Below are 21825 nucleotides of genomic sequence, written 5' to 3' on the forward strand. Positions count from 1 at the left end.
CGGGGCGACCAACCTAAGGTCCATAGCAAGGCCAATGACCTAAGCCCTAACTCAAAGGGAGTGGAGGGTGGGTGACTCGCCCAGGACGACAAAGAGAAATGAGGCCGGGGGGGAGGCTGGCACTGCAGCATAAAGGCTGCTGGACACGCCCCCCCATGGCACCTGGTTGGACAGCCACCGGGGGGGGCGTGAGTGCCAGCCAGGTGAGCTGGAGGCAGGGGGCAACGCCCCCTGCTAGGAGCGGTGCTCGGGCTCCCGTCCACAACCACTCCCCTCTCTTTCAGGGAGGAGAGTCTTTGTGGTTCGAGGACCCGACCCCCGCGAAGTAAAATGAAGACAGAGGGACACGTGATATAAGGTTAATGGGCAAGAAAAGGCCACAACTTTATTGATTACAGCAATGAAAAGGTATTGGCTTAGGTATTGGATCGCGAAGCAAAGAAAGAAGTTCTAGAGGCAGTGAAAACAGGGTTTGGCCATCGGCATCTGTTCTTATCTGGCAGCAGTGCTGCTATTCCACTTCACATCCCCAGAAAGAGGCACTTTGCAGTGAATTCCAAAATGCTGCCACCCATCAGCTCACTATTTCCCCCACCCCCCCTCTTGTTCGGTGTTGTGTTCGCTCCACATAATTTGAGTCAAGTGGATAGCCTCAGTACAAGAAACAACTGTGTAGCAGAGATCACTTTTACTTTGGGGGCACAAAGACACACACTGTCTCTGCTACAAGAAGTCTTCACTCTCTGAGCCCAGAGAGCGTTTCAACGTATAAAGTTTTTGCTGAGGAAAAGTGCACACAGAAAGTGCAAAGTCCACTTGCTCAAAAAAGTCCTGCAACTGCCAGAGTTCCCTCTGTGTAGACGTCTTGCAATGTGTCTAACTTCCTTCAGATAAGCTCTTCACAAATCCGACACATTTTCCCAATATCATTCCAACAGTATCCATGTCTCGAATGCCCCACAACAGTGAATGCTGAAACTTGAGTTCTTTATCTATCCTGGGATATGTGTTAGTTTGCCCAGCAACACAAAGAAGACAAGTCACAAGATGCATGCAGCTGCACTTTTAGGGGGCGGGGAACCATTTCTGCTGACTCAAAGAGAATTGACCGTTTCTCACTTTCCTTAATACTTCAGCAGTGGACTGAAACCAGCTTGCTTTACAAGAAATAAATGGAGTCATACACTTGTCATTTTGTATCTACTTGTATCTACTTGGCAAGTTACAGTGGGGAAAACTAGGAAAATATTACATAGCAGGAGATTTCATGTAATCATGAATGCTTCTGGAATGGCAGTTCAAACTGATATACTGCATTTTTTGTTTTCCAGGTAAACAGTGGGGGGAAATACCATCAAAACCAAAGAAGGTTTAACTGGATTTCTTTCCTTCCTCGGCATACACGTGGGGCTTCATATCAGGAAACCATGAGCTGCTTTACTCAAATGCTGGGAAACTGGATTAGTTTTCCTTACTTGGAAGAATACCTGAGCTTAGAGGCTTATTGTTGGTGGTTGCGTATGCTTCTGATTTTGCTTTGTTCAATCATTATAATGACATACAGTGGTGCCTCGCAAGACATTCACAGCTTGGGGAGCCCTGCAGGACTTCCCCGCAGGGCTCTCCAAGCTGCGGGTAGCAGCCTGCTGCCCCGCACGAGGGGCGCTCTTAAGCAGAGCGCTCCTCGCGCGGGGCAGACATTCACAGCTTGGGGAGCCCTGCGGGGAACTCTTCTGAAGGCTGGAGGCGGGAGAAGGGCTTTTCTTCCCACCGCCAGCCTTCAGAACAGCCTTCTGAATGTTGGCGGTGGGGAGGAAAACCTTCCTCCCACCGCAAGCCCCGGGAACAGAGGAGAATCGCTGCGCGCCTTCTCCTCTGTTCCCGGACCTGTCCTGAAGGCTTGTGGTGGGAGGAGGGCTTTCCTCCCCACCGCCAACATTCAGAAGGCTGTTCTGAAGGTTGGCGGTGGGGAGGAAAAACCCTCCTCCCACCGCAAGCCCTGGGAACAGAGGAGAATCGCTGCGCGCCTTCTCCTCTGTTCCCGGACCTCCCACCGCAAGCCTTCAGGACAGGTGCTGCGCTTCCCCGCTGTCCCCGGAGATTTCCCTATGGGCTTTCGTCTTGCGAAGCAAGCCCATAGGGAAATTCGTCTTGCGAAGCCGCTAAAAAATCGGAAAACCCTTTCGTCTTGCGGGTTTTTCGTTTAGCGAGGCATTCGTCTTGCGGGGCACCACTGTATTTGTTTATCTGTGCTCTCTCATTTTTGCTATATGTCTACAAGAAGAGGAATAACCAGCAAGAAACTGATTTTGATACCAAATGTTGAAAAAAGCCAAAGCAAGTTACGGCTCAAGTTTTAGATATATTTGGAAAGATATGGCATGGTGAGTAAATGTTTCATTCATACCAATAATTCAGCTCCGATACTTTCATAGGACTGAGCATCAGAATTTCAGACTTGAGGCCCTGGAACAATAGTTACCATTACAGTTTTAACTGTGTGGTGGGTACACAGCGAATTTAATGAGTATATCATCATGTAGTGAGACTTTGAGGGTGCAATTTTGCATCCCAGAGTGTTGAGAAATATCATTTATATGTGAGCACAACAGAGAAAGTCCTGGTCAGTGTGGATGACAACCTAGTATCCAGAATGCTGCAACATATAGGAGAGCTTTTTACCTGATCTTAAATTACAGTTTTCTGAACCACCGTGTTTTCTTCCAATAAAAGATTGCAATATTCCGTTTATTTTTCAACAAAATAACATTTATTTATTGCATTTTATATTATTTCAGGTTATGAAGTTTTTGGCATGGAACTTCTCCCTAAAGGACCAGTGCTTATTATCTATTATCACCCAGTTTGTACTATTGACTACAGTGGTGCCTCGCAAGATGAAATTAATCTGTTGCGCGAGTCTCTTCGTCTAGCGAGCCCATTGACGGCTTAGCGGATTAGTGCTGTTAGCGCTTTTAGCGGCTTTTAGCGGCTTAGCAGATAAGCAGATAAGCAGATAAGCAGATAAGCGGCTTAGCGGCTTAGAAAAAGGGGGGGAAGGGAAAAAAACCTGCAGGAACTCGCAAGACATTTTCTTTTTGCGAAGCACCTCCAAAACGGAAAACCCTTTCGTCTAGCAGGTTTTCGGTCTTGCGAGGCATTCGTCTTGCGGGGCACCACTGTATTTCTTCCTTATCGCTAGACTTTTCAAGGAGACAGGGAGAGAGTGCTTTACAATCATTGATCGTGCCATATATCGGTTTCCAGGTAAGTTATTAAATTTAACTCATTCTTTTTTACATAAAATATGTGAAATATGATATAAAATAAAGCTATAAGATATAAAAAAATGCTTTAAAATATAAAACAGTGTATCAGAAGCAGGTGAAAAACAACGCATGAAATATCACCAAGTGTCCTCACAAAAAAGGAAGCTGGAAACCGCAGGCTTGCTTTTGGCTTCTTCTTCTTCTTTCATTCTAGTAATTGCAAGACAGTTCCTGTGCTTTCATGCAGAAATTCCATGCTTTCTTGTACAACTTGTCTACATTCTTCCTCAGGGATCTAAGAACTGAAGGAACTGGATAATGTGACATCTGATTTCTATGCTGTAACTGCAGGCTCTCATATAATAATTGCTGCTGACTTTAATACTAGAATACTACTAGGTTTAGGAAAATACGTCTCAAAGTTGAAAATATCCTCAAGTACAAAGAGTTTTGCAAAATTCAGTCATTAGTAAAGATGGATATTCTTTACTGGAAAGAACAACGCAAAGTATGGGAATCTGCTTGGGAGCATCTGCATTAGCAAACCACCTGTGCAAAACCCTCTGTATTCAAACACCACTGGGTGGCAGCTGGGATGGGGTGGGAGCTACAGCTAAGGAAAAGGGCAGAAGCCCAAGTGAAGTCCCAAAGACATGTCTGTGGCTTTCATAGCATGTCCAACCAATCACCAAATCTGCACACAGATCCCAGAAAACATGGCCCCACCCAAACACATGGCCAATCAAGCACTCCCACACACAGCTTATATGCCCCCATGTGACACTGCAATCAAACACATGTGGCACCCTTGTTGTAGTGTTCATGGCCCTCCACTGCCACTCCCCCCACATCATCTTCCTCTGATGACACCACAGAAAGGTCATGGAAGGAAGGAAAGAAGGACCGAGCCCAATGTGGCCCAGTCACAGGGGTATTCCACTGGTTAGTTAATGCAGAATATGCTGAACTATTTAAAATTTTAAAAGATAATGCTGTCAAGGTGCTACACTCAATATGCCAGCAAGTTTGGAAAACTCAGCAGTGGCCAGAGGATTGGAGAAGATCAGTCTACATCCCAATCCCAAAGAAGGGCAGTGCCAAAGAATGCTCCAACTACCGCACAATTGCACTCATTTCACATGCTAGCAAGGTTATGCTTAAAATTCTACAAGGAAGGCTCAAGCAGTATGTGGACCGAGAACTCCAAGAAGTGCATGCTGGATTTAGAAGAGGCAGTGGAACCAGAGACCAAATTGCAAATATGTTCTGAATTATGGAGAAACCTAGAGTAGAAAGATTTCTACTTCTGCTTCGTTGACTATGCAAAAGCCTTTGACTGTGTCGACCACAGCAAACCATGGCAAGTTCTTAAAGAAATGGGAGTGCCTGATCACCTCATCTGTCTCCTGAGAAATCTCTATGTGGGACAAGAAGCTACAGTTAGAACTGGATATGGAACAACTGATTGGTTAAATTGGGAAAGGAGTATGGCAAGGCTGTATATTGTCTCCCTGCTTATTTAACTTATATGCAGAATCCATCATGCAAAAGGCTGGGCTGGATGAATCCCAAGCCAGAATTAACATCGCCAGAAGAAATATCAACAATCTCAGATATGCAGATGACACAACCTTGATGGCAGAAAGTGAGGAGGAATTAAAAAATCTTTTAATGAGGGTGAAAGAGGAGAGCGCAAAATATGGTTTGAAGCGCAACATCAAAAAAATGAAGATCATGGCCACTGGTCCCATCACCTCCTGGCAAATAGAAGGGGAAGAAATGGAAGCAGTGAGAGATTTTACTTTTTTGGGCTCCATGATCACTGCAGAATGAAATTAAAAGGAAAAAAATTTCTTCTTGGGAGAAAAGCAATGACAAACCTAGACAGCATCTTAAAAAGCAGAGACATCACCTTGCCAACAAAGGTCCATATAGTTAAAGCTATGGTTTTTCCAGTAGTGATGTATGGAAGTGAGAGCAGGACCATCAAGAAGGCTGATTGCTGAAGAATTGATGCTTTTGAATTATGGTGCTGGAGGAGACTCTTGAGAGTCCCATGGACTGCAAGAAGATCAAACCTCTCCATTCTTAAGGAAATCAGCCCTGAGTGCTCACTGGAAGGACAGATCCTGAAGCTGAGGCTCCAATACTTTGGCCACCTCGTGAGAAGAGAAGACTCCCTGGAAAAGACCCTGGTGTTGGGAAAGATGGAGGGCACAAGGAGAAGGGGACGACAGAGGACAAGATGGTTGGATAGTGTTCTTGAAGCTACTAGCTACTATTTCTGGGTTAGCGGAGTCTGTAACCTGAAGCGTATGTAACCTGAAGCGTATGTAACCTGAGGTACTGTCCATTAAACTTTGATTAGTTTAATGTTAAGTAAACGTCCAGTGCGCTTCCAACGCCATAAGACTTATCTCAGCAGAGAATTTCGTGCAGCGGCTGAAGGAGGCAGGAGAGTCAGTACCTTTCCCTAAATGAAGAATCCTGGAGCAAGCACTTTGGAACTCAGGGAAAAAACTTTATTCACAAAAGCAAAAAAACCCTGGCGATAAAGCACACATGCTTTTATCTCCGGCATAAAGAAAACTTAACTCTAAACTTAACTCATATCAGCAAACACGCCCACGGCCACAAACTGAGTCTGTGAGTCAGGTCAAGGGGGGAAGAAGGAGAGAAACACGTGTGAACTGACTATTTATACAAACCAACTCACATTCCTGGATGCTTAATGACTTCCAGCTGCTCAGTGATTAGAGCGACTTGTTACCTCTTAACCTGTCAGGGAACTGCCATCAGAAAGGCAGGTGGTGGAAGGGCTCACGGAAGCTAGGAGAGACTCGGCAGCAGAGGAGGGAACCAGCAGGGGGAGAGAGAGAGATCCAAGGGAAGGTGAGTCGGAGGGATGGCTCAGGGAGACTTCCAGCGAAAACAGTGGGGAAGTTTCAGGACCTCCCATAGGTACACCCACCCCTCGCTGGAAACTGTCGCGCCGAGAATCCAGAAGACGCGTTTCCGTTAAGGAGCTTTTATGTTGGAAGAGATTCCGTAAACGCCCACTGTCGGATTCTGCCAGCGATTGAGGGAGTCATGTTTAAGGGGCTCCGCTATAGACAGAGCTTTGATAATCAGGCCCAAGCTCTGAGGGATTAAGCTTTACGCACAAGCAGCTCATCATCCCATCACATAACCCTTTAGTACCAACAGGTACCACTGTACTGTATCCAAAAGCTCTGCAGCCTAAAGGGATTGAAGTTTTGGGTGGTGCAGCAAACACTATGGACTGTATTTTTATCGTAATGCAAACCTTAATGTACTACAAACTTCACTTGAGGAACCCATGTCTAAAAAGGTGGCCACCTCAGCACTCAACCCCACTCTCACCATACTGTCAGAACATCTGAGCAAAAGAGGAATTAGCATAAAGTCCCCCTCCATGAAATCCTAGTTGAAATGGATTGGCAGAGAGCTATGATTGTGATCCATAATAGTGCAATATGTTTGGAATAATGACACTTGTATTGTATCCACACTATTTTCTAAATAAGTTTCACAAAAAATGCATTCTTCTATTTGGGACTTATTTTGTCAGGGTGGAAGACGGCTTATGATGCGGCCGGGTTGAAAGATTTCAATAAAGCTGAATCTGTGGAAATTTTGAAGAAAGGCCATTCACTGGGCATTTCCCCTGGTGGAGCTAGAGAAGGAAACTTCAGTAATGACTACAACATAATGTGGGGTAACCGCACAGGTTTCACTCGGATAGCTTTGGAGGCAAAAGTGGTGAGTGATCTTTGTGCAATTTGCATTGACTTCATGAATATCCTAGGTAAGACATAATGTGTTGACATCCTTGATCTATCATCCTAAGTAGTTGAGGATGGCAAATCCCCTATTTGGGGGTCAGATGATATCTGGAGCTCCAGGTATTTCCCACACCTGCTTTTTTTTTTTTTAAAGCTATTATAATCACTTACATTTAAAAAGAAAAATAGCTTTTTTCCTCTTCAATTCTTGAAAATCTGGGGGACAGCATGTGCAATTTGAAGTCAATTACATCAGGCTTGTCGTTGCAATACCAGATGGGGAGCATTATTACTAGTCCTTAACCAAAATAAAGGTGGAGCGGGTAGGGTGAAGTAATTCTCCAGTTCTCAGCTACCTTTTGATTTTGATTTTTGATTTTATTCTTTTAGCCCATCATCCCTATATTTACATAAAACATTTGTGAAGCATATAGGAACATTGGAAAGTCAAATGAGTAACATGGTTGATCAAGAAATCTGCTTTCAGGCAATAAACATATTAATAATATACAAATTTTTAGAAACAGAATATCTTTTTACTACTTTCTAGTAGAGTTTACGCCTGCCAACCTAGCAGTTCGAAAGCACCTCCGGGTGCAAGTAGATAAATAGGGACCGCTTACCAGCAGGAAGGTAAACGGCGTTTCCGTGTGCGGCTCTGGCTCTGGCTCTGGCCAGAGCAGCGATGTCACGCTGGCCACGTGACCCGGAAGTGTCTCCGGACAGCGCTGGCCCCTGGCCTCTTAAGTGAGATGGGCGCACAACCCCAGAGTCTGTCAAGACTGGCCCGTACGGGCAGGGGTACCTTTACCTTTACCTTTTAGTAGAGTTTATTCAGTGTACACTGATCTGCAAAAGTTGTGCTGCCTGTCTCAGGACTGAGTAAACATGTCCTTGATTAGTTTTTTATTAGATTTAAAAGATAGCTATAATCTATAAAAGTGGTAGGAACCCCAGCATGGAGAGGAACTGAGCAGAAAAATACCATATTCTGCAGTCTATTTTACAACTTATGACCTTGATTTTTAAAGAGCAGAGAAGAGCTGACAGAATATGCTACTTTTTATTTTCCAAAGGACTCATACTATTTAACGCTTCCTCTCTGGGATGGATTGACTGGAATTGCTAAAAACTCAGAATGCCAACTAATTTCAAATTTGATATGGGATCGCTTTCTTACAGACTCTTTTCCCTTTCATACATAGGGCTGACAAGATGGTTTTATGAGAAAACACGGCTTCTCTACCTTCCCGGATATGGGCCATTTCCAGTGAAACTGAGGACATATATTGGAGAACCCATCCCATATGATCCAAATATAACAGCTGCAGAGCTGGCTGAAAAAGTAAGCAAACTCTACACCTGGAAGTAAAAAAGCAGAATACTGTTTTCCTGTTGGTTTCTCTCTTTCAGTTGTATAAATTGTATTCTGCCTACTGACTTGCTCCTTCTGTATGACGGGAGATAGGGTTTATTTATTATATAGACTTTTGTGCATTATGTTCATCAGTCAGCTTCCCTCTCCGTAAATTGTTGAGACCATGAAAAACCTATGCTTTTTATGTAGTGCTGCACAAAGATCTGCTCATGCAATAGGACTTCTTCTGCCCACCATATGCCCCAGAATCTGCCCCAGAGGTTTCCTCCAAGCCCCCTCCCCGGTGGGGGACCCAGTAAGCACTGTGCGCTCTTAAGCCTCGGTAAAACAGAAATATACTCAGAGATCTGTAGTGATTTCATGCTCTTTATTGCAGCTTGTAAAACAGTGATTTAATTGCGCGCGCCCCCAACCTCAGGATTTTATATACATTATTTACACAATGAGTCCCATCTGATTGGCTGATTGTGCTTCCCTCCTGGAGCCTGATTGGTCTTTTCCTGCAGGCCGATCCGTTGTTGCATTCCACGATCCTACCAGCTTAATAGGCTGATTAACTTCCTCCTGGAGCCTGATTGGTCTTCTCCTGCAAGCCAATCAGTTGTTGCATTCTAGGATTCTACTTGCCTATTACACTAGGATCCAAGCTTAGTACATAACAAAAACTATTACTGAAGAACTTCTGATGTTTGTGTGATTTACTGCAATTCTGCAAGTGAATGCGACTCCATTCTACTCTGCTATTTTTACCCATGCCCTGCTGCGCTCTTGTCAGGCAAGGACCCAGGGGGTGACTGTTTTTTCTCACTAGTCCTGTCAGCCATTGCCATTCTAAGAAAACGAGGGAGGTGTTCATAGTGAGTTCAGGCATCTCTTTTTCTGGAAAAATAGCACTGAGCATAGTGAAATATAACTCAATAGCATTTCTGCCGTTTTCCTCACATAGCTGGAGGTAAGAACCATGCAGGAAAACTGATACGTACAAAGCAGCCCAAGGCACTTATGTTTGGTTGTATCTCTGCCATTCTCATACAGTGCTCTTGGTAAAAAAAACATAAAGACAGTGGGCTGGATTCACAGAGAGATGAACAGTTTCCTAGTGGGGTTTCCTGGCCCTGGCTGCTCTTGCCCAACCCTCCATGCTGAAAAAGTCACTCTTGAGGATTGAGGGACAAGGACTTTCATATTGCGCATCTGTAACTGGAAAAAAATTGGATTCTTTATTCTACTGTTTCTGATCCCTTTAGCTTTTTCCTCACAGATATGAATAACTGTGAATATCCATTTTGCAATATATTGATATAACACAATATTCCTTTGTTCTTCTTTCAACAGACAAAGACTGCAATTGAAAATCTTCGGGATAAACACCAAAAAAGGCCAGGAAATATATTAAGAGCTCTTTCAGAACGATTTGATAAACATTACAAAGCTGACTAGTCCATATAGAACTAAAATACCCAGCAGATGAAGTTAGACAACAGATCAACAGAGCCAGACTGATACCCAGAGAGAACTTGCTGCAAGACACACCCAAAAAAGAAAATAACAGAACACCTCTAGTCATCACATACAAATCAAATCAAATCAAATCAAATCAAATCAAATCAAATCAAATCAAATTTTATTAAACGGTCACAGACCAGATTAACTCGTACAGCTAGTCATCGAAACATAACACCGGAGAAAACAAAGGACAATTTCAATACAGATTAGGCCATAACAACAATTTAAAATTAGACAGCATGAATAAAATTAAGTATTTGCCTTTGCCTGCATGTTGACATTGGAAAGCTCTTGTTTCCTGCGCCTAATAGCGGCTACACAGAATTTAGCAACATTGATCGTGATTTCAGGAACCTTATCTTCTACCAAGGCTCTCATACATTGGAGTTCTGGTTCATTTTTAAGCTTTTGTAGAACTGGGGCAATAAAGGTCAGGCGTAGATCCTCGTAATAACTATAGTGCAGCAATACATGCAAACTTGTTTCCACTTCCGATGAGCCACATGGGCAAACACGTGACTCATATGGTTTGCCCTCATATCTGCCTAACAGCAGGGCAGAGGGCAGAACATTAAATCTGGCCAGGGTAAAGGAGTGTCTGTACTTAGGTATTTGTAAATCAGCCAGATAATTTGCGGGTGAGAACCCTCTCCCAAAGTCTCTAATTGTGGCGTGTTTATCCATTTTGCCCATATGACATTGCAGCTCTATGTCCCTAATGCGCTGGAGCACTTGACTTCTGGCTCTCTCATATTCTGCCGCTATCAAGATCTGTGGGGAGAATCCCAAGCTTCTTATCTTTTCAAACAGGGAAGCTTTCCAGGTAGAATGAAAGGTGTCTAAGAGTGTTAAGGGAGCCAAACCGGCCGGGGAAAAATAAGTTTTAACCAGTAGTGTATCTTTAGAATCCACAAATGCGCGTTAACGGGTAGTTGTCCAACTTCTAAGCGGACAGCTATATTAGATACACAGGGAGGGATCCCCAATAAACACCGATAGAATTTTGCTTGAAATGCCTCCATAGGCGCAAAATTTTTAAAACTACAAACCTGGGATCCATAAGTGAGTTGTGGGAGTATTTTTGCAGCAAAAACCTGGGAGGCCGCCAGAACGTATTTACCCCCTTTCCCGTGAAAAAATCTTGTAAGGGCTTTATTGGCCCTTCCTGCGTTGGCAATGGCGTTTTTCATCTGTTGGTGCCACGAGACCCTTTCCTGAAAAGTTATTGCCAGGTATTTGAAAGTTGCTACCTGGTCAATAGGTTGACCATTAATTCTCCATTTGTGTTTCCTTCTTTTTTTTGAAAACACCATAATTTTAGATTTGCTGTAATTTATTGATAGTTGTTCTGCTTGACAATAATCAGCAAGTGATCTCAAAAGCTTCCTCAAGCCAACGCAGGAAAAGGAGAGTAGGACTGTGTCGTCCGCATACAGAAGCACTGGGAGGGGCATACCTGCCAGTTTGGGAGGGTGGGCATTTTCTTTCGCCATATTTACTGCTAGAGAGTTGATATAAAAATTAAATAGCGTTGGTGCGAGGACACATCCTTGTTTAACCCCATAGTGCGTTTGAATTTCTTTAGTTAGATGGCCTGACCGATCGCATCTTACCCTCACCCTGGTGTTTTCGTATAGACCATGGATAAGGCGTAATAAGCGTTTATCTATGTTTGTAGCGCCAAGCTTTTCCCAGAGTCTGTCCCTTGGTATTAGATCAAAGGCCGATTTAAAATCCACAAAAGGCCTCCCATGCTCCAGCAGGTATAGAGTATTCGATTTCAATCGGGGAGTCTCTCCAGCCTTTTGCAATTGTTTTCCAAAACGTGGCAGAATCTTTCCTTCGGGAGGCCTCCACTAGGCACTGCCATTCCTCCCTTTGTGCCTGGAGCTTTTTCTTGTTAATCAAAGCTTTATAACTGCGTTTTAACTCAAACCAGTCTAATGGAAGCGAAGGTAAGTTTGCTGCTCTATAGTTCCTGTACTTATCCAGCAGGAGGCGTTTCATAGCCATGCATTCTTGGTCAAACCAGGGTTTGGATTTATTAGAGTGTAGAGATTGCCATGGAGTTTTTTTGTTGGTCAGATAAGGTTGTAGGGACGAAATCAGTTCCCGGAACATGTCTAATCTAGCCTCAGGAGTTGGGGAATTAACGAGGTTCTCCTTTCTAAGAAGAAAAGTATCTGAGTGAAGTCTTTCCGATATTTCATCATTCAATTTGCTGGACCATTTAATACGCGAGTATCTTAGCTCCATGTTTTCGAAACATGGGGCTTCAAGTTTATCAGAGCAAAATAAATCTTTTCTTACATCCAGTCTTCAGAAATGGGAGGTACGTCATGGAAATGAGCATATAACGCTTAGGCCTGCGTAGTTGCAGCCCTTGTCTTTTGAGAGCCTTGGGGGAATGTCATCACATACAGCTCCCAAGTTAAAACAGTACAACGCATCATCAGAGATCTACAACCTCTCCTGGACAATGACAGTTCTCTTTCTCAAGCTCTGGGAGGAAGACCTTTCATTGCCCACAGACAGCCACCCAGTCTTAAACAACTCCTAACCCACAATAATACTACAACCAGACTTAACACGGACACTGGCACCAGAGCCTGCAATAAACCCAGATGCCAACTTTGCTGCCACATACACCCGGACAACACCATTACTGGCCCCAACAACATCACACATACCACCTCGGGACTATTTAATTGTTCATCGTCTAACATTGTGTATGCCATCAAATGCCAACAGTGTCCTTCAGCTCTCTATATTGGACAAACAGGCCAAACCTTACGCCAAAGAATAAACGGACATAAATCTGACATCAGGAATCACAAGACAGAGAAACCAGTAGGAGAACACTTCAATCTCCCAGGACATTCTATACAAGATCTCAAAGTAGCTGTTCTATTACAAAGGAATTTCAGAAATAGACTGGAAAGAGAAGCTGCTGAATTGCAACTTATTACCAAACTTAAAACCATGGAGAGACCTGGTCTGAACAAAGACATTGGATTCTTATCTCATTATACATGACAAAGCCATTTTTCACCTTCTCACCCCTTGCTTTTTCCTGTAAGACCTATTGCAGTCGTTAAGAGTCGTCAACAGGCTCATCACAGCTATCTGCCAATCACCCAACCCCACCACCCTTCTGAGTAATACCCCTCCCCACCTTCTCACTATATAGAAGGGTCTGGTGACTTCTGTTTCAGTGTATCTGAAGAAGTGTGCATGCACACAAAAGCTCATACCAAGAACTAACTTAGTTGGTCTTTAAGGTGCTACTGGAAGGAATTTTTTTATTTTGTTTAGTCCATATAGTGTATGTCCAAACAGTGTAATGTTTATGATCATGCATCTGTAATAGAAAACTTTTCATTATTATGTAATTAAAGCCAAGTTAAGATACACAGAATTGTGCTGGATTGTACATTAATTATTGTGAAGGGTCATTAGCTCATTAGCTCAGCCCTTGGTGTACATGCTGAAGAGCCTAAGTGCCTTCTTGTCCTATCCTGCAAAACTCCCAGAATTCCCCTTTTGGAGACTTACACTGGTAGCACCAGAATCAAAGAGTGTAACAGGAAGGCAAGTGTTTAATTGAACCTTGAAATAATGCTATATCTGAAAGAGTAATGTCTACAAATCTTCTGTATCAAAACAGTGACACTTCTTTTATGTTTATAAAAGGCTGTTCCAAGATCTGAGCCCTGTAACACAAATCTTTCTGCAGAAGCTCTTGTGTATGCTCATTGAGTCTCAGGACTTGGACAGCATAATGATGATACTAAAACACTCACTTCCTGAACACGAACATTGAATACATGGAGTAGGCTTTGCTATCAAAAACAATCTTGTGAAGCTCTTGTCAAAAGTCCCTACCAGCATTAATGAACGACTTTCCACTCTTTGAATAAAACTCACCAAAAACCAACAGGCTACTACTCTAAGTGCTTATGCACCAACACGAGATGTTGATGAGGACATTAAAAATATATTTTACTATCTGCTGGATATCATCCTATCAGAGACCCCTAAGGAGGATAATATTATCCTCCTGGGTGATTTTAATGCAAGAGTTGGGCAAGATTTCAATCTGTGGCCTGGGACTATTGGGAAAGAAGGAGTTGGCAACAGCAACCAGAACAGAATCTTTCTTTTGACTCTATGTGCAGTGCACAACCTTGTTATTACCAACACACACTTTCAACAAATATATCCAGCAGTGTCAAAGGATGTTCTCTGGAAGCTCCCAAAGCTTTGCAGGGAGCCATGGGAGCTCCAAGATTGAGCACAGACACACAGCACCATCAAGACCCACAGCAAACTGCCTCAAGAGCCGCCAATGACTCCTTCAAAATAAAAGAAATTTGACAATGTAAAGACATTTAAATTATCAAAAATAAAATAATTGGATCCACACTAGGGTGGTAAAGAGGAGATCCATCCACCCCTCTCTCCAAACTCAGGTATTGAACTACATGGAAAAAATCTGCTGGGACTGATACAAGAACGGAAAATAATACTGCTAATAGTTTTTTTAGAAGCATTCCAGTCTATGAACTGAGCTAAAACTGTGATTTGCTTAAGTACTGGATGCATAACTTTTATGCTTTATAAATATTTTCCAGCAAGCGAGCCAAACTGCAAAGAACTTGAAATATTGGGGAGGGAAAGAGAAGAAATTGCAACGTGGACTTTGTGGGTTGCTGTTTTTAATACCTTAAGGATTGTTTTTTATTTCCTTTATTCCTTTTTATGAACTAAAGGAGACAGACACTGTTTACTTGGATTTAATTTGGTTTTAAAATGTTAAAATAAGATCTGGAAAGGCTCTGGCATTTAAAAAAAACATCAAAATGGATAGTTATTTTCTTTATTTTTATATTATTTGGGTCTGACGGACACTAAACATAGTCTGGAGGCAATGTAATTTTCTTTTCTTTTTTTATATGTGTAATGGTTCTAGGGGTTGCTCGTGCGTAAGTCGTCGCCACACCTGGCTGGGTTGCCTGAGTGAACCCTATTCTGTCTGGACAGCCACTCACCCGTGGCTGTCTCAGTCGCTGGCAGAATCCATCAGTGGGTGTTTCTTGAACTTCTTCCAGCCAAGAAGCTCTTTGACGCCTAGTCTCCACCTACTCTCCCTGCGCGGAAGCCTTCTGCGCAGGGAGGGTGTGGGCAGCGGAGGACCCGTGCTCTCCCCGCTGGTCTCCGGCGAGGAGTCATGGATCCACCTCGCTGATTCCCCCATCTGCCCACCTTCTCCACTGGTGCTACGCTGATTTCCTTCCCCAAAAGATGGGCTGCTTCTCTCCCTCCTGGGACACTCTCCGTAATCCCTCTGGAGCCCTCCCCCTCTCTCTGGCTCTGATGGCAGTTCCCTGACATCCACCTCCCCCCCCCCAGGACCCCCTCCACCCCCGGCGCGATTTTCCGATTCAACCTCGTCTCTTTCCTCGGCCGACGATGCAGGGAATCCCCTGAAGGAGCTGTCACCATCCTCTGAGGATTCAAAACCAACTTCCCACCCGCTCCGATCTCTTCCCGTGGGGTGGACCTCCCAGTCTGATTCTTCTCCCTCTGACACCTCCCCTCCCTCCTCTTCGGAGGCAGGAAAACCCACAAAGTCCTCTTTGTCGTCTGTGGTTCCAAATTCTTCCTCCCAGAATCTCGCTAGTGGTTTTGGCTTATCTGGGAACAAACTGTGGAATTCTCCCACCAGATAGCCGTCATTGATCGATTCAGCTGGGACCCATGTGTTTTCTGACCTGGGTTCTCCCTCCCAAGCTACCAAGTACTCCACCTGGCGACCTCGCCACCTTGAATCGAGTATTTCCGTGGCTTGGTTGCGGTGTTCCCTCTCCTCTACCTGCAGGTGGGTGGTGACTCCTCCCTCCTGCCCCGGAAATTCCCGCCCCTCCCTGTACGGTGAAAGTAGGGACCGGTGGAACACCGGATGTATCTTCATGCTGTCAGGCAACTTGAGCTTGAATGCCACAGGGTTCACCTGCTGTGTTACTTCTAAAGGCCCCAGCCGCCTTGGCTGCAACTTTTTGCACCCTCCCTTTAGGGGTAACCCTTGGGTTGACAACCACACCCGGTCTCCCACCCGTATGGCCTCCCCCTCCCAACAGTGCTTGTCCGCCTGCCTCTTGTAAACTTCCTTGGCCCGCTCCAAGTTCATCTTGAGTTGCTGGTGCAAGGCCTCCATTTCTTCTACAAACTGCTCTGCCGCGGTTACACTCCATCCTTCCTCCCACCTCCCTGGGAAGGCCCTGGGGTGACACCCATAACTGGCCATGAACGGGCTCATTCCCGTGGACACATGTTCAGCGTTATTGTATGCAAATTCAACCAACGCTAGTTTCTCTACCCAATCGTTCTTTCTCTCGCTGACGTAGCAGCGTAGGTATTGCTGGAGTATACTGTTCGCTCCTTCTGCTTGTCCGTTGGTCTCCGGGTGTCTCGCCAACGAGAAGCCCACCTCGACCTGTAGCAAGCTCATGAGCTTCCTCCAGAACTGGGAAGTAAATTGTTTCCCGCGATCCGAGATGACCCTCGAGGTAGCCCCATGCAGCCTGAAGATGTGATCCACAAACAACCTGGCTGTCTCCTCTGCCGTCACCGCATGTGAGCAAGCTATGAAATGGCACATTTTGGTCAGTAGATCGACCACTACCATGACTGCTGTCTTCCCCCTTGACTTGGGCAAATCTGTCATAAAATCGATGGACACCACCTCCCAGGGTCTCCCCGGTGTAGGTAAGGGTTCCAATAACCCTGCGGGGGCAGCCCTCTCCCCCTTTGCCCTCTGGCATCGGTCGCACCCCCGTACATATTCCTGTACGTCTTCCCTCACCTTTGGCCACCAGAACTGCTGGGTGACGAGCAGCATGGTCTTGTGCTGTCCAAAGTGCCCAGCTGTTGGGTTGGCGTGGAGTTGTTTGAGTAACTTCCCCCTCAAGGTCCCCCCTGGTACATGCAGTGCCCCCTTATAATACAGTAGCCCTTCTTTTTCCTCAAACCCTCCATGGTCTTCCCTTCCATCCCGGAGTTCCCTGATTTTCGCTTGAGCGAACGCGTCGTCTCTAGTAAGCCCGGCCAGTTCTCGATTCCCAACCAAGGCTCCCCCCCCACACCAATCGGTCCTCGGGAAACACGTGTCAGACCTCCGGTGGTCCCTCTCCTTCCATGTACTCCGGCTTCCTGGAGAGAGCATCTGCTCTTACATTTTCCTCTCCCGGCACATATCGCATCTCGAAGGAAAACTTGGAGAACTCCTGAGCCCATCGAATCTGTCTCTGGTGGAGTACTCGTGCAGTCCACCAGTATTCCAAGATCTTGTGGTCAGTACAAACCTGGATCTTGTGCCGCGCCCCTATCAACAGATGTCTTCATTGCCGAAAAGCCGCATAGATCGCAAGCAGTTCACGGTCATACACGGTATAGTTTTGCTCCAATTTGCTCAGCTTCCTTGAGAAAAAGGCACACAGCCTCCAGCTCAGCTTGGCCCCTGGCTGCAAAAGGACCGCTCCAACGGCTCAATCGGACATGTCCATCTCCAGTCTCATGGGCTTCTCCAGATCAACGTGCAGGAGCTGCTCCTCCGAAGCAAACGCCTTCTTCAGTCTTTCAAAGGATTGCTGGGCACTTTCTGTCCACGCAAACTACTTTTTGCTACTCAGACAATCTGTGATGGGCGCTGTCAAGTGAGCGAAGTTCTTTATGAACTTCCTGTAGAAGTTGCTGAATCCTAAGAACCTCTGCACATCCTTCCGGGTTTTGGAGGCCTTCCATTCCAGCACTGCCTTCACCTTGCTTGGGTCCATAGCTAGGCCCTTGTCTGACAACTTGTACCCCAGAAACTCGACCTCTCTGGCATGAAATTGGCATTTTTCCAGCTTGACCCACATCTGGTGCTTCTGCAGTCTCTGTAGTACTTCCCTGACGTCTCTGACGTGTTGCTTCTCATTGTCCGAATAGATTAAGACGTCATCCAAAAAGGCTACGCAATTCTTGTACAGCAGGGGTCCCAACACGTGGTGCATGAATGCTTGAAAGCAGGCGGAGCCCGATTGTAATCCAAATGGCATGACTAAGTACTCAAAAGCCCCTAGGGGGGTGAACATGGTAGTTTTCCATTCGTCCCCCTCCCTTATACTAATCAAATTGTACGCTCCCCTGAGGTCCAGCTTGGTAAAAATTTTCCCCGGCCTCACCCGTGTTAAAATGTCATCAATCCTGGGCATTGGGAAGGTCACAGGTTCTGACACCAGATTTAACGCCCGGTAATCCACGATTAATCTGGGCTGATTAGTCTCTTTTTTGTCCACAAAGAACACCGGACTGCCCCCCACCGCCTTTGATTCCCTTATGAACCCCCGCTTCAGGTTCTTGTCAATAAATTGCCGCAACTCCTGCATCTCTCGGTCGGACATGGCATACAGCTTACCCACCGGCAACTGAGCCCCTGGGAGTAAGTTGATTTGGCAATCAAAGGGCCTGTGGGGGGGGTAGTCTATCTGCCTCCTTCTCGCTGAAGACTTCTTTCAGGTCAGCATATTGTGGTGGCACCTCCCCTCTTTGTTCCGCGGTCAGCCCAGCCACCCTGGCCACCATCATTCTTGGGTTCTCCCCTCCCAGACAGTGCTCTAAGCAGTAAGCTGACCCAAAGGTGACTGACCGCTGATGCTATGACACTACTGGATCATGCAGTGCCAGCCAGCTCTCTTAGATGATTTATTGCTCAGATAAGACCTGGAGTCCAGCCCACTTCGGCTGCGCAGCTCTGCTGGACTTCAAAGGCCACATTCCAAAGGCTCTGAGCAAAAAAATGCAGAGTTTACGCAGCAGCAAGAGAAAGCTGCAAAAACTTCTTCAGAGCTTTCTTCAGTGTGCTAAAATAAAGTCCACTCAGGATATTAGCAGCTAGAAGCAGTTTATTTACAGCAGACTATCCATTATCTATCACAGCGAACAGCATCGTGAAAACACGTCCTCTCTCCTCAAAAGCGAAAGTAGAGAAAAAGAACAAAGACTGGAGACTCTCGGACATGACGTAGAATCTCCCCCCTCCCAACAGTGGGCAGTGCGTACACTCTGAGCTGTTTTAACCCTGTAAGCTCAGGTTATCCTCACACCCCCTCTCGCGCTGCACCACTGTGGGGGGAGTAAGTACAGAACTTACCCCCAACTCCAAACCACCACAAAACTCCCCATGACGCTGGAAGCTTAAAGGTTTGGTGAATCCATCGGCCAGGTTACTGTGACTGGCACAATACTTCAGCCAAATCAAACCTGACTGAACACTCTGACACACATTTTGGAAACGTATGTCCAGATGCTTGGTTCTGGCCTTAAATTGCGCAGATTCAGCCAATTTCAAACAAGGTTGATTGTCTTCCCAAACCGTGATGGGCAAGCTACAATCTCCATAGATCTCTTGCACCAAGCATCTATAGAACTCTAGTTCCCGGCACAAATCTGACAGTGCACTGAATTCAGCCTCAGTAGAAGACAGCGCAATGAGACTTTGCTTCCGGGACTTCCACCCAACTAGTGACTTCCCAAACTTTACCACCAACCCAGATACAGACTTGCGGTCCTGCGAATTTGCCCAGTCACTGTCCGCATAGCATGTGAGCTTCGCCTCGCCTTCAGCTGGCAGCTTAAGACAGAAGTCTTTGGTATGCTGCAGGTAGCGCAGTACCCGCTTGATACCGTGCCAAGCACTCACACTGGGCTTTGACGCTTCCCTACTTAGCAGATTGGTAGCAAAGGCAATGTCTGGTCTGCTCCATTGGGACAGATACAACAGACTACCTAGAGCTGACTGAAAGAGCTCAGCATTCTCAAACTCGGCACTTTCTGCTTGCTGGCTATCTTTCACAAAGTTCGTCTCCATGGGTGTCCGAACTCCTGCACAATTGGACATTCTGAACTTCTCAAGCAACTGTTCAATCTTGCCTTTCTGACTGAGCAAGAAGCTACCATCCTCAGTTCTCGCTATCTGCACGCCTAGGTAGATCTTTACTGCACCCAGGTTCTTGAGCTGAAACCGCTTCCCAAGCTCTTTGGCAAACTTCTGCACCTGTCTGTCTGTCTTTCCAATATGGATGATGTCATCAACAAAAAATAACACCAGTTCCTGTAAGTCTCCTGATCCTCTAAGGAACAAGCAACTGTCAGCAAGACTCTTCCTGAAACCTAGCTTCTCCAAAGCTTCATTTAGGCACAAGTTCCAATTCCTGGCCGACTGTTTCAGGCCGTAAATTGACTTGTGAAGTTTCCACACAGTACCTCGCTCATTTCCCTCAAACCCTGGAGGAGGAAGCATGTACAAATCCTCCTGGAGGTCTGAGTTCAAGTAAGCAACGTCCACATCAAAATGATGCACCAGCAAACCTCTTTGTGCAGCTATGGCCAAAAGGAAACGTAGAGATTCACTCCTACAGGTGGGAGCATACGTTTCCGTGTAATGCAACCCCCTGCGCTGCGTGAATCCTCTCGCCACTAATCTGGCCTTATACTGCAGTTCTCCTGTCGCTGTAGGCTTAAGACGGTAAACCCAGCGGCTACCCACGGCTTTTTCACCCATCGGCAACTTCGTGAGGGAGAACACACCTAAAGACTCCATTGAGTTCATCTCCTTCTGCATCGCCTCATGCCATTTCCTGGCTTCTTCCTGAGGCAGTTTCTGAACATCTTCAAAACTCTCGGGTTCACACTGTGCCATTCCGACCCACACGCTAGTGACAGCAAACCTTTCAGGAGGCTTCCCCTTGGTCGTCCGAGCAGAACGGCGCAGCACCACTTCAGGAACCCCCTCTGACCCACTGGGGCCAGCCAGAACGTCCTTGGCATTAGAGAGCTCCCCCTCTGACTTACTGTGCCTTCTGGACTTCTCAGCCGAACCTGTGGGGGAAGATGGAGCACTGCGTTGCTCAATCTTCACAGCCTTGGGAGAAGTTCTCCCCTCTGCCTGCACTGGGTCTGAACTCTGAGCCTCGGCTGCAGGTTCAACCTCTTCCTCACCTTCATCGGCAGAGTCAAACAGACTCTCTGACAGGATGTCAGGGTTCCCATGTATCCTAGCCCAACCACTCTGCTCACAGAATTCAGCACTGTTGCTGAGCAGAATCCTGGACTGATCCCCTGACGGATAAGCAAACCTCCACCCCTTGGTCCCTGGCTCATACCCACAGAAAATCATCCTTTGGGACCTGGGTTCACCTTTCTTGCGTTTGGCCTTTGGTATGAGGACCCACGCCTCACAACCAAAAACACAAAAGTAATGCAGTTTCGGTTGCTTTCCGTGCAACAAGAAGTACGGGGTGTCACCTACCACTGAATTGAACGACCTGTTCAGAACAAAGTTGGCCGTTCGCCAAGCCTCCCCCCAAAAACGCTGTGGGAGCCCGGCATCAAACAAAAGAGCTGCGGACATCTCCCCTAGAGTCCTGTTCCGTCTTTCCGCAATCCCATTCTGTTGGGGAGAGTGCGGAGAGGTCAATCTGTGTTGAATCCCCTTTTTGCGGAAGAAACTTTGCAGTGCAGACCCGGTGAACTCCCCACCGCGATCGCTCTGAAAGCTTTGCACCCGTGTGGAAAACTGCAGTTCCACAGCCGCAATCCAATCTTTGATTAGCGGTGCAGCCTCACTTTTGTGTTGGATCGTGAAGGTCCAAGAGTTCCGAGTATGGTCATCAATCAGAACCAGCGCATATTTGGCTCCGCCCATACTGGTCACAGACATGGGACCTGACAAATCTGCATGAATTAATTGAAAAGCCCTAGTGGTCACCCTTTCAGACCTTGGGTATGTGCACGTTTTTACCTTTGCAGACTTGCACGCTCTGCA

At 46.0% G+C, this 21825-nt stretch overlaps 1 long non-coding RNA gene across 1 annotated transcript; it reads left to right on the forward strand.

Moving 5' to 3' along the window:
- Positions 1-3175: 3175 nt before the first annotated feature.
- LOC307219878 lies at positions 3176-7541 on the forward strand. The gene is made up of 3 exons (XR_013840615.1): positions 3176-3267; positions 6862-7052; positions 7466-7541. It is a non-coding gene; the product is annotated as an uncharacterized lncRNA (long non-coding RNA).
- Positions 7542-21825: the final 14284 nt, after the last annotated feature.

This window comes from Podarcis cretensis (assembly GCF_951804945.1).
Source record: "Podarcis cretensis genome assembly, chromosome: 7".
Taxonomy (NCBI): domain Eukaryota; kingdom Metazoa; phylum Chordata; class Lepidosauria; order Squamata; family Lacertidae; genus Podarcis; species Podarcis cretensis.